The sequence below is a fragment of the Nycticebus coucang genome, chromosome 17 (genome assembly GCF_027406575.1).
Source record: "Nycticebus coucang isolate mNycCou1 chromosome 17, mNycCou1.pri, whole genome shotgun sequence".
NCBI classification, from domain to species: Eukaryota; Metazoa; Chordata; class Mammalia; order Primates; family Lorisidae; genus Nycticebus; species Nycticebus coucang.
Window position 1 is genome coordinate 3,726,140 of NC_069796.1, and position 14,080 is coordinate 3,740,219.

A 14,080-nucleotide genomic window follows, 5' to 3' on the forward strand; every position below is an offset into this window, starting at 1 on the left:
TTATTTAAGCTACTGTGAGCATGCTGCGGGGAGAGTAGTGGGGTCTGCAGTACCGGGGAGGTTCTGAAGCACTCGGGCGCATTACCTGCTAATCCACACCTGCCTCCATGCAATCTCATCTGCTGTCAATTGCTCGAGTGCATGGACCCTGCGGCCTTCCAGACACTGCCAAACACTCACACTTACCTCCCAAGATACCTGTTGTTCTGCCCATGATTGCGATGCACTTTGTTTCTTATTATAGAATCATTACATGAGGACGGGGCCCTGTTTCCAAGGCAACTAAGAGGTTGTATTTCTCCTGCTGCATTTGCCAAACTCCAGCTGCATTCCGGGTTCACATTCTGTGTTGACAAGAGAATAAATATTAAGTAGATTTGCTTGCTTTTGTAACTGTGTCACACTGACTTATACATATTTCCCCAAATTCTCCAATTTAACATCGCATTTCTGCTCGTTAACCTGATAGATTTCCCCCTCAGAACACATCTGATTTCTCTCTGGCAACTCAGCCTAGAAGTAGATGTCCATCCCTGCCTGTGATGTGTCCTCCGGGGGCTTTGCTGAGAGAGCCCCTGAGGTGGGAGGATCCATAGTTTCTCAGTGTTCAGAGATAGGACTGTAAATGCAGTCTCTCTCTGCAAAAGGATGCTAAAAACAGTAATCTCTGGTAATTGAAAAAGCACAGTAGTCAGATATGTTATCAATTAAACAAGCACCTATGGACCAGCATACGAACATAATTTTCAAATAAAACTTATTTTTATATTATAAATAGACTTTGAGTTTTGACAAGTAGCTTTCTGTTTTTGAAATAGAACCTAATCTTACGTTTTGAACTCTCTATAGTGCTGAGACACAAGGTTCTGCTGAAAACAAAGGAATGAATAATATTTACAAAGACAGAAATTATCTGCTTTAAAAATTTACCATGTTGGTGTCAGTAGGAAAGGCAGATTCTAATGCTAATTTCCAAAGTATCGAGAAGACTATAATGTTCAGAAAGGCAAGCAGGCCTTCCCTGAGCACCACCGCGGAAGTGGCTCCCCACACACACTCCCTGAGCCCTAATCTTCGTAACACTCTGCAAAATCCTAGACCTCACTTTCCAACCTAATTCCTCTGAATTTTATAAGTGTTCTTTTTTTTTATTATTGTTAAATCATAGCTGTGTACATTAGTGCAATCAAGGGGTACAATGTGCTGGTTTCATATACAATCTGAAATAGTCTCATCAAACTGTTCAGCATAGCCTTCATGGCATTTTCTTAGTTATTGTATGTGGACATTTGTATTCTGCATTTAGTAAGTTTCGCCTGTACCCATTCTAAGATGCACCATAGATGTGGCCCCACCCATTACCCTCCCTCCACCCTAATCTCCCCTCTCCCTTCCCCTTCCTTGGCCCTTTCCCCATAGTCTTGTGCTATAGTTGGATTATAGTCTTCATGTGAAAAGCTATAATTTAGCTTCATAGTAGGGCTGAGTACATTGGATACTTTTTCTTCCATTCCTGAGATACTTTGCTAAGAAGAATATGTTCCACCTCCATCCATGTAAACATGAAAGAGGTAACCATTAACTAAGATAGACTCTCACTGGATAAAAAATTTAAACTTAAGACATGAAACTATAAAAATACTTGAAGAAAGTGCAGGGAAAACTCTTGAAGGAATTGGCCTGGGTGAATATTTTATGAGGAGGACTCCCCAGGCAATTGAAGCAGTATCAAAAATACACTACTGGGACCCAATCAAACCAAAAAGCTTCTGCACAGCCAAGAACATAGTGAGTAAAGCAAGCAGACAGCCCTCAGAATGGGAGAAAATATTTGCAGTTTATACCTCCAATAAAGGTCTAATAACCAGAATCCACAGAGACCTCAAACATATTAGGAAGAAAAGAACACGTGATCCCATCTCAGGGTGGGCAAGGGATTTTGTAAGTATTCTTAACAGACAACTAGTAAGACCCTAGAGAAAATGGATGATCTCTATATATACACTAATATGTAAGAGTTATAAAAGTGCTAACATTTTCATATATAAACATACAGTTGTTATTCTAAAAGATAGCATACATGAGATAGATTGCTGGTGCTATAATTCATAGGATAATTATAATACAATGAAAATATAAATAAAAAATTTTACCTGTGGATTTCACTTAGTAGTCAGTAGCTTGTTCCTTAAGATTTACTTAGAATAGGAAATAAGCAAATGGGAAAGTATCAAATCTCACTAAAACAATGAGAAAGTATTTTATTATTTTATTATTATCCCACCTGGGGATAGGTGGAGATAGAATTATAAGATCCAGGTCTGCCAAGGTTTGAGTGAATCTGGTACAGTGGAGGAGGTTTTATAAATTAGTACGATGTTTTGGAAGGCAATTCCGCTGTTTCACATACATTTGCTATCTATTCTTATAATCTTGCTTTGGGCTTTTATCCTAAAGAAGGAGATTTTTTTCCAAAGCTGGGCTACCTACCTAACTACCATTTATTTATGCCCCATTAACTATTAATATGAAAATCTGGGAAATTAGCACACGTCCCTAAATAAGAGACTTATTGTTGGCATAACAACCAAAAAAGCCAATATTAAAAGGTAGTACAGACTGTATAAAAATATATGTACACTTTTATGTTTACAAGGATTGTGAGGAATAAGAAAAAGAGAAAACACCTAATGAACAAGGAAGATGTTTTCTTTTAAATGTTGTAACATCGTCTTCATAATCACCCTTTTAAATTGCACAAGTAAAAGCACCTCATTAATTTCTGCAGCACCTTCCAGGTAGTGAACTGCGCTGACCCTTCCTGAGATTCTCATGATAAGAAGAGGTAACATGAATCTCTACACTCCTGATTCACTGTGATCCTAGTGACTTACACTTTAAGTACATTCTGTGTTGTAACCTCATACTTAACTCCAGATGTACCCAGCAGTGGAAAATAATTATTTAATAATCATTAATCATATCTTCTAATCATTGAAAATGCGTTAATTATTTATATGTTATGCATGTATATATTACTTACATGCAAATACACACATACCTTCATAATCACATCACCACTTTCGGTACTAGTATTAATCAAGATTTGAACATCATGGTTTTAAAACTATGGATGGCATTTTTAAGTATATAAATTGCAAACCAGAAGCAAAGCACCACTACTAGAAAATTACTGTATTCTACTGAGAAGTGAGGAAATGTTTGGCTTAAGGGTACATGCATTTCTCCCCACTGGGAAAGCTTTAGAAAATTAAGAAGACTGGGATCTTTCTTGAATAGGGCACCAGCAGTGAGGGCAAGGTAGCTTCTAGAACCTCTGAAAATGTGATAGAGGGTCAGAGAGAGCATAACCTGTAACCAGCTAGGCATTTATTAGTAACTTTTATTGGTAGGAAAAGATTGGGTGTGACATTAGACTGAGCCCTGTGGAATTGTATGAAATGATGTTTTGTTTGTTTTGGAGACTTCACAGAATGTGAAACTGTGAAAGTGTCACTTCAAGACAACCAAGGCTATTAATGCCGTGGCCGTCATTGCGCTTTCCCTCCTGCCTCCAGAGTTCAGTGTCTTCTGGCTGGGGACACAAGCAGGAAGGGCGAGTTTACAGGCAGTAATGGGTCTGGAGATGCTGGCAGGGGGGAGCCCGCAGGTCTGGGAAAGGCTTCTGAGACGGCAGAGCCAGAGCAAGTTTGGAAGAGAGGTCAAAGCAAAAGCACGCTCAGAGGGAACAGTCCGACAGACACAGAGTCCCTGGATGGGGGCGTCCCTGGAGTATGAAACGCAAAGGGAGACTGGCTCTGGGGAGGGAGCAGAATACCACAGAAAACAGCAGCTATGGTGCTTGGGGGTTTTCCCCACATTTTTATAGCGTTTTCCACATGGGTGGGTGTCCTGCTTCCTGCTGCTGACTTTTCTGTATTCTCTCTCATCTCCTTTGCACTACATGGAGGTGAAGATCAGTAAGAAGGAACATATTCTTCTCAGTAAAGTATCTCAAGAATGGAAGAAAACTATCCAATGTACTCAGCCCTACTATGAAACCAACTTATGGCTTTCACATGAAAGCTGTAACCCACTTATAACCTAAGAATAGGGGGAAGGGGGAAAGGGAGGGGAGGGGGCAGAGGGAGGGGGATTGGTGGGATCACACCTGCGGTGCATCTTACAAGGGTACATGTGAAACTTAGTAAATGTAGAATGTAAATGTCTTAACACAATAACTAAGAAAATGCCAGGAAGGCTATGTTAACCAGTGTGATGAAAATGTGTCAAACTGTTTATAAAACCAATGTATGGTGCCCCATGATCGCATTAATGTACACAGCTACGATTTAATATTAGTAAAAAGAAGAAGAAGAAGGAAAGTCTGCCTCCACTTGGCTCCCTGTCCTTTGGGGGCGATTGATACACTTAACAGTGGGAGCTGGGGGGGCGCTGAAAGGCAGGCAGGATCACACCTCGTTTTGAAGATGTTTGAAGTGGCTGGGTTGATTTCCCTTCTCCCTCATTCTAAATGGATGCTGTAGATATATGCAGCCTCCGTAGCCAGGTGCCTGATAATTATCTGGAGTAAACAGACTGTGACTTGCAGCAGCCCATAAGGGAACCTCCTGAATGAATTCAGGGGAGCACTCACGTCAGTACGGGGGACCTTCAGATTCCGCTTGCCCTCCTGCTTTGTTCTGTCCAGGCTCTGATCTGTGGTTTCTGCAGGGCAGCCGGCTGTTGCTGGACACAGCGCACAGGCATGGGGGTTCCTGTCTTTCCACAGCAGAGGGGGCAGCAGAGCTGCAGGCAGGAGGAACAGTGAGAGTTGCCGGAGGAAGGGCAGTAGGAGACTCCAGAGGAATGATAATTCTTCTGTGGCTCAAGCTACATCTCTGCCCCTTACAAGACTACTGCCAGGAAGCTGCAGAAAAAAGCTTTGAAATTGTGAGCCCAGGAAGAGTCCCCTGCTCTAATGCATTCTTGAACAAGATGGAGCAGAGATCAGTGGCAGGGTAACTGTGCTTACAAGCCTTTCATTGCAGTGAGAAGCAGGCTGTCTGCCTTCAGTTAAGCCTTAGAGTGCCGCTGACAGCCCGACACTTGATTGCAGAGATACAAGGAAACTGGGTCAAATATTGTTCCCCGTCCCTTGTTCTGTTTTCTTCTCTCAATCTGTACAGGGGCGCTCCCTCTGGCATGCTTTTCAGCAAAATACACCACACCGGCTTTGCTCACTCCTCTGTGGAGTGATACTGTGATCAGGGTTTTTAAACCCAGGTATTTTCGGGCCATTTTGACTTTCCATGTTGAGGAATCTCCTTTGAAATTGCAAATATGAGAGAGGAGGGGTGCTGTTAATGGACCTCCAGCCCCCGCTGAGATGCCAGAAGCCACTGGGTTTCTGTGTAGAGAGGGAGGCGGGATGGCCTGATGGCCCTCAGTGTAGCCTTCCCTGAATGGGACCCCGCCATGTGCACAAGCCATCGATCCTAGGCCCCTTCCAGAATAGACCATAATGTTAGTTCTTTCACTGTAATCTTTTGTTCCAGAGCACACAAAACGTTTCCAAGTTCTCATCTCCAGGGCCAGGAGCCCAGGTTGAATAAGCCTCCTCACCTGGGGATACAGGTGGAAGTGGGGGCGGGGCGCACTTTGCTGAGCTTCCCTTTCCTCCCCCAGTCCTATCATCTGCCAGCCGCGTCTTCTTTCTTCCCTCCCTAACCCCCATTTCCAATTTCTCTCACATCTGACAAGACAGGGACACAAACATTTATCCAAATGCTTTGGGGCACAGGTGATTGGGAATTAAGAGCTTGGAAAATTTTTGATAGAACAAGTGTATAAATCATGTATTGTATCACCTGAGGCAATCTAGGGCACCCTACCTAATACACTATTATTTCTAGATTAGATGTTCAAATACAGTAAAAGGGATAAAGACATGCATAGCCTCACGTTCATTCAGGTCGGATTTTGCTGCCAAACTTTACAAAAAGACTTTGTTTCCAGAGCTTTTAAGATTTCAGAATTTCAAAAATTTTTGGTATTAGAACGAAAAAACATGTTTCTTAATATTTGAGTTATCAGTTACAATATTAACAAGGATTGGAGGATTGTGAAAGTAGTTGCATATTTTCCCATTAAAAAAAATCTTTTCTCCTGAACTTTATTTTCATCTTTTGGAAAACACAATGAAACACTAAAAATACAAGTAAAAAAGGACTAATACCTCTACCATTAGGGGAAAAAAATGAAACCCTCTTCAGTCCCACCTCCCTTTCTCCCCCAAACCCCCATCCCAGACACAGCTGACTGTGGTTTACATCGGCCAACTTTTCATTAGCTTATCTGAACATATCTACACTCACAGAAACCACAGATGTATGCGTGCATCTTTTTCTTTTTTCTACAGACATGAGATCACACTCCCCGCAGGTCATATCCACTGTTGTTTAGCATTTAACAGTGTACCTGGGTATATATCTAAGGCAGAACAAGTGAAGCTCTTCCATTACTCACAATATACTGTGATGTGTGAGTCCTCTTCCCTATGAGAGATGTTTAAGTTCCAAGTTTTTTGTTATTACAAGCAACATTGGAAATGTTTTAACTAACCATGTATTTCTACTTCAGGGTAGATATCTAGAAATAGGATTTCAGGTCATAGAGTGTTTAAACCTTGACAGATTATACCAAATTAACCAATAAAACCAAATTAACTAATAAAAGAGGTTTCTAGGTTTCCAGTTCTAAATCCACAGTGAACAACCCCATATCTGCACCTGTACAAGTGATTTGCACTTAAAAATGTTTACTCAGTATTTACTTAAACAAAGCAACTCTTCATAATGCTTCATTAAAAGAATTAGAATTAACTGGAAGATTTTTTTATTTTTTGAGACAGAGTCTCACTTTGTCACCCTTGGTAGAGTGCCCTGGTCTCATAGCTCACAGCAACCTCAAACGCTTGGGCCTAAGAGTTTGATTCTCTTGCCTCAGCCTCCCGAGTAGCTGGAACTACAGGCACCCACCATGATGCCTGGCTACTTTTTGGTTGTAGTTGTCGTTATTGTTTGGCAGGCCCAGGCTGGATTCAAACCTGCCAGCTCTGGTGTATGTGCCTGGCGCCCTAGCCGCTGAGCTATAGGCACCGAGCCTAACTGGAAGGTCTTACTAGTATTACCTCTACAGTCCACAGAACAGGTCAGGATTTCTCAGAATCTACTCAGAGTTCCACTTGCACCAGAATCTCCTTGGGATACCTTTTAACATGAAAATTCCCGGTTCAGAACAGACCTGTTGCATCAGAGGCCTAGGCAGGCGTGTTCTGAGCTGGCTCACTAGGCTCACAAGAACCAGCCGGAGATTTGCAGGTATTTTGTAAGCTGCTTGTTAAATTTAGCCATTTTTAAAAATAAAGGCAATAAATACTCAAAAATCATTTTTGAATTATTTTACTACATTTTCCTAACATCTGTGCTCTTGGGCGCACTTACCTCTGTCTCATCCGTGTGGTGGAAACACTCCCCAAGGTCACTTGACTGTCACTTCTTCCTGACTCGGTGTTCACGATGTCATGTTGGCGGCTGTGACAGTAAAATCACACCGTGGAAACTTACAAATGCTGAGACGCAGAGTTTGCTCTGTCATTTCACTGCTTGTCAGGATCCAAGAAAATGACTAGTACTGTAGACTATTGTTTTTTTTTGGGGGGGTGCGGTAAAAGTTTCTTTTTTCTTTTTTTATTGTTGGGGATTCATTGAGGGTACAATAAGCCAGGTTACACTGATTGCATTTGTTAGGTAAAGTCCCTCTTGCAATCATGTCTTGCCCCCAGAAGGTGTGGCACACACCAAGGCCCCACCCCTCTCCCTCCTTCCCTCTCTCTGCTTAGCCAAAAATAATCGAGGAAATATTCATGCTGACATCAGTACGCAAGTGCAATTCCAACATACGTTTTTGACGTTTTTGTTTCTTATTCACATAAGAATTCTTATCTGAATTACTCACTGGCATTGTAACCAGGTGGCCTATGGATAAGTTCATCAAACATCCAGGAAAGAATTCTTTTAAAATCAACTGGTTATGTGCAACTCACAATGGAGCATATTTGCATATTTTATTATTATTTATAAATCCTGTGCTATACATTTTGTCCAGTAACACTGTACTAACCTAATGCACACACTCATGCTTACTTTTTTTCCAGAGAGCCGGTGTGTTACCAGCACACGGCTGGGCCCAGGATTCTGAAATTGGCATAAGCTCCCTAGTTGGTTGTCAAGTAGACAAACTTTGACAAACCGGCACTCAGATTTTCCAAGTGGGGTTGAAGTCACGCCTACCTTTTCTTCCTGCACGGCAGGTGTGTCGGGCCATCTCCTGGGGCTTCAGACACAGCAGAATAATTTGCATTTTTCAAAATAAGTTTAATTAAATCTCAATTCTCTTAAGAAAAAGGGAGCTTTGAAAGAAGAAGATGCATTTAATTACTGTCTGGTTATTCTAGCACTTTATTTCACTTTGAGATCAAATGAGAGCTTGTTTTTATTCTTCACTTTTTAATAAAATTTGGTATTTAGATTTTGAAATGCTTTCATGGAAGGCACCAAGGATGCATGTCTGACTATTTTGTAGATGCCCCTTCCCATAGATGGGTGTGCAAATTTTCCTTCTTCACTCTTAATGTAGGTAAATCTTTTTAAGAATGGAACAAAACAAGTTACATCCCTTCACTTTTTTATGCATTTTATTTTTAAATGGAATATACATAGAGACAGACACTAGAAAGGGAGCGAAATGGCGAGAACCATGAGGCCGTTCTCAACGAGAAGGCCTGGCCGTGGGTCCCACTGCTCCTGGGCGAAGTTTCGTAACTTACCCCTTTTCAGATGAGGGAAGGGGGTTGAAGCGCGTGCGGCTGGGAAGGCATCCTCAGAGAGGAAGACATAGCTCGTATTTTCTTCTGAAAATCAATGAATAAGACCAGTGTATCTTATGAGGCGTGTACTATTTTGCTTTTAAAGCGCTTGTTTTTACCATCAAAGGCTGAGAACTGAGAGTTCAAGTTCACAGAATGGGAACCACATCCTGGTCCAGCCCCTCCATCGTACAGGAGTGGAAATCAGTGCTCAGAGGTTATGTTACTTGCCCAAGGCTGTCCAGAGTGATGAAGAACTGAAAGAATGTAATTTGTGCTGGATTTCTAGCTTGTCTATGAGACGGAGTTTATGCTCTAACTATATGAAACAAGCAATGGAGTCAGTGTTTTAAAAACATCCTTTGAGCCGGGTGTGGTGGCTCACACCTGTAATCCTCCTGCTCTTGGAGGCTGAGGCAGGTGGACTGCTTGAGCTTCAGAAGTTTGAGACCAGCCTGAGCAAGAGAGAGACTCTGTCTGTACAAATAGCCAGAATATCTGGGTGTCATGGCAGGTGCCTGTAGTCTCAGCTACGCGGGAGGTTGAGGCAAGAGGATCGCTTGAGCCCAAGAGTTTGAGGTTGCTGAGAGCTGCAACTCCACGGCACTCTACCCAGGGCGACACAGTACAACTGTCTCAAAAATAAAACATAAAAGAAAAATTAAAAAGTCCTTGGAGCCATAGTTAGGGGGAGGGGTGGATCTTCAGCAGATTTGGATGAAGATGAACACAGGGCAGGTGTCCACCTCGCCTCTTTGGTGCCTTCTCCGGCTGAGGTCTGAAGTAATCCACTTTTCGCATCATTGTGTCAGGACACCTCCAAGGTGGGTGGCCTGCCAGTCCCACTGATTTCAGAAGAGTTGTGCTGGGGGCTCTTAATGCTCTATCCTGACTCTGATTATGCACAAGCAGCTTCATGGGAGGCACGTGGATGATTTCAGGACTGTTCAATGCCTCTCAAAGGAGGCAGAGGCCTCCCATCCTGCCCACGCCTGCCCTTGCCAGCTGCTCCGTGAATGGGAGCTCCCTGATGCCCCAGCTTCCTGCGTTTCCACCCTGTTCATCATCTCACTGATGATCCTTCTTCATCTCATTCATTCCAGGTGGCACCTGTTTATTTTGATACCTCAATACAGCCATTGAGTGTCAGGAATCGCATCCCCGCTCCTTTGGTTATGAGAAGACAGGCAAAGTGCTATAGCATCATTTCTTTTTAAAGAACATATTCAGGATGTTTCTTAGCTCTTAAAATGTGGATTTATGAAAGAAGAACTCAACATTGAACAGTACAGTATGTAGCATAAATGATGTCTTCTGGGGAAAAGAAGAACTCCTACATGGAATTTCACTTTTAAAGTGTACCCTGTCTCTCTTGGTTCCCGTGGTTGTTTCCGAGAAAGCCTTGTGTTTTACCTGCACTGATCTCGTCCTGCTTTTTAATTCCTCATAACTATTAACCCCTCTTATGCAAGGTGGTAAGGGCTACATAGACATCAACGAATTAATTCCATGTAAATTAGTAGCAAATAGTATTCATTTTTAACAAAGGGACGTTGAAAGGAGATGTAGAAAAGTTACCAAAAATCAGAGCTGCAGGTGTGTTTTCGTGCATCTAGTCCAGGTACTGACCACACTAAGGAAGGTGGGCGTGGCTTGATCCCTCCTATTCCACGGGTCTCCCGTCCATCACGCTGCCCCCGACCTGCCTGGCCATTGTGTTCTAGGAATGCTGGGAGAAGGAGGGCGCCGTTCAGGAGACGTGCTGGGGTTGGCAGGTTCCCTCGCCCCGTGCCCAAGTGCCCGCTTCTTGGGTGTTGACTGCTTTACTCATAAAATGGAAAGGAAACCTGGGTGAATACATGACCTAAAATATCACTTGATGAAGATAATTCGTTTTTAACATTTCATAATATTTATGGAATTTTCCATTGGCAAAATAAAATCAAACCCTGCCTAGACCCAGAAGGGACCCTTCTCACAACCCCATCTCTCCCAACAGAATATCATTCCCCTCTCAGTCCAGTCGGGAAGCCCTTCGCCTGCTCTCCATTTCTTCTCATTATAAATACATTAATTCTTTTTTCCCAGTCTTTGAAAACTTTCAAAGGTATTTATTCTTGAGGGGCCATTTTCCTTCCCCCATACTTTCTAGCCTCATTTCTTTGCAAATATTTCTTATGCTTGTTTTTCAACTGAAGTTTGACATACCCCTAATAGTTACCAGAAGTAAAGTGAAATCATGTCAGTAGCCTCAAACCCTCCTCACTGCCTCTTTATCTTACAGCATAAAGACTTAAGCTTTGGGGAGTTTTGAGAGATCTTTTCAGTCACCAAGGGGTTTCAGTATTTTTCCATTAATGTAGTAATGATACTCAGCATTTTCATGCTACTTTTCAATTCAGAAGTGCTTTAGAAATGTTACTTTATTCATCCTCATGTCACATGACAACATAAACATACTGGATGACTGAAAATTAATGCTAAATCAAATCCGTGAACTACGGTGCTCTGCGTGGTTTCCTATAATTACTACCCGTGTGTACAGTAATGTACATGCAGGCATTTCTATATGTAAACCAGATGTGTGGGATTCATTTTTTCATGGAAGAACCAAAAACACAATTCAGAATATCACTTTAAGTTAATGAAGGCAATTATGTTGAAAATGTAGCCACTAATTTTACGTTGAGCTTCAAAAAACACATATTCCCATTAAGTTAGCTTTTATAGACTACAACCTTTCTGTTTCTCAAACACAGTGGTACAGTTCTGCTGTCAGGTAACCCTCTCTCTGCTCATCAGTCGCGAGCATTTAGAGGTGTGAGTTAAATGAAATCGGGACGGCACACTATGGTACAAAATAGTTGAGAATTTCAAAGGGGATAAAAGACAAACCTCTATAAAGAAAATATCCTCAACATTATTCAGAAATTCATAATAGAACATTGTAGATTAGAAATATGTTTTCAGCTATATATTGTAGATTGTCTTTAAAAAGGTCTTCAAGCCCTTTCTTGTTGCATGATTTATTTTATCCAGTACTTTCTCTATGCTTTCTAAACTTTTGCAAGTACATTCTGACCTCAGGTGGAAAAACAAACACAAAATTGGGAGAATGCGAAGGGAAATCAGATTGTGTTTTTTAAAACGAATATATGTACAAGAGAATTTCTGTCACCAAAGGCCGGTGACAGATTGGTCCACGTCCAGAGGTGGTCAGCATAAGGAACGAGGCCTGCTGTACTGATACACGGCACCTGTCTGGTCTGTGGCAATTAGGTCGCCTTCAGGAGGTGGTCGGGGTAGGGAGGTGGTCGGCTATCGAGGGTCTACTGCATATTAAAATCAGAAACAAGGAAGTGAAAAGTGGTTGGTAGGTCTTTGGCTAGCAGAAAGGGGAAATGAAAATAATAAATATTTGTTAGTAACCTAGTATAATATTTAAAATTATTCAATCAAAGCCCGTGAAGCTGGTGGACAAGCGAGTTAAATGTGCCTGGTTTTAGTCAGAAGACCAATCAATGTCTCTTTCTGAAAGACAAATAAATGTTTATGGCATATGTGTAAATATAAAGGTTACATCTGAATACCTCACGGTGGGCACAAGTGGGGAGTTTTTGTTTTTTGAGCTACCAATTTTGTGTTTGTTTTTCCACGTGGGTTTGTTTGTTTATTGTTTTTTATTTTAGTTTCTGGAGCCGCACTTTGTGATTTGGGCACTTTTCTGTGTACGATAGTCCAATAAAAAGATCAAATACATATTTTGATATGTATTTTCAACATATTTTCAAAACATACATATTTACCTAGGATTGGTGATTTTGCTTTTTAATTTTACTTGCTTGGAAGTATGACTCTGGAGCAGGCTCATGATTCTGAGAGAAAAAATAGAGTAATCATAAACTTCACTGTAGATTACTTGTTTTGTTTGTTGGTTTATTTTGCATTCATAAAAGATGGAAACAGGAAACTGCTGTGACATTAGTTGTGGGTAATGTCCTGCACAGGGCGATTATGAAAGCAGGCTGGGGCCCCATCCTCCTGTGCACAGGGCGATGATGAGAGCAGGCTGGGGCCCTGTCCTCCTGTGCATGGGACCGTGGTGAGAGCAGGCTGGGGCCCCGTCCTCCTGTGCACAGGGCGATGGTGAGAGCAGGCTGGGGCCCTGTCCTCCTGTGCATGGGACCGTGGTGAGAGCAGGCTGGGGCCCTGTCCTCCTGTGCACAGGGCGATGGTGAGAGCAGGCTGGGGCCCTGTCCTCCTGTGCATGGGACCGTGGTGAGAGCAGGCTGGGGCCCCGTCCTCCTGTGCACAGGGCGATGGTGAGAGCAGGCTGGGGCCCTGTCCTCCTGTGCATGGGACCGTAGTGAGAGCAGGCTGGGGCCCTGTCCTCCTGTGCATGGGACCGTGGTGAGAGCTGGCTGGGGCCCCGTCCTCCTGTGCACTGGACCATGGTGAGAGCAGGCTGGGGCCCTGTCCCCTTGTGTACGAGACCATGGTGAGAGCAGGCTGGGGCCCTGTCCCCCTGCGCACAGGGCGATGGTGAGAGCAAACTGGGGCCCTGTCCTCCTGTGCACGGGACCATGGTGAGAGCAGGCTGGGGCCCTGTCCTCCTGTGCACGGGACCATGGTGAGAGCAGGCTGGGGCCCTGTCCTCCTGTGCACGGGACCATGGTGAGAGAAGGCTGGGGCCCTGTCCTCCTGTGCACGGGACCATGGTGAGAGCAGGCTGGGGCCCTGTCCTTCTGTACACAGGACCATGGTGAGAGCAGGCTGAGGCCCTGTCCTCCTGTGCACGGGACCATGGTGAGAGCAGGCTGGGGCCCTGTCCTCCTGAGCACGGGACCATGGTGAGAGCAGGCTGGGTCCCTGTCTCCCTGCGCACAGGGCATTGGTGAGAGCAGGCTGGGGCCCGGTCCTCCTGTGCACGAGACCATGGTGAGAGCAGGCTGGGGTGCACATGACCATGGTGAGAGCAGGCTGGGGCCCTGTCCCCCTGAGCACGGGACCATGGTGAGAGCAGGCTGGGGCCCTGTCCCCCTGAGCACGGGACCATGGTGAGAGCAAGCTGGGTCCCTGTCTCCCTGCGCACAGGGCATTGGTGAGAGCAGGCTGGGGCCCTGTCTCCCTGCGCCTGGGACCATGGCGAGA

General features: G+C 43.7%; 1 protein-coding gene across 8 annotated transcripts in view; it reads left to right on the forward strand.

Annotated features, from left to right (window-relative positions):
* PAM (peptidylglycine alpha-amidating monooxygenase) overlaps window positions 1-14,080 on the forward strand; it is a 282,185-nt gene that overhangs the window by 187,061 nt on the left and 81,044 nt on the right. The gene's annotated exons all lie outside the window — the stretch shown is intronic.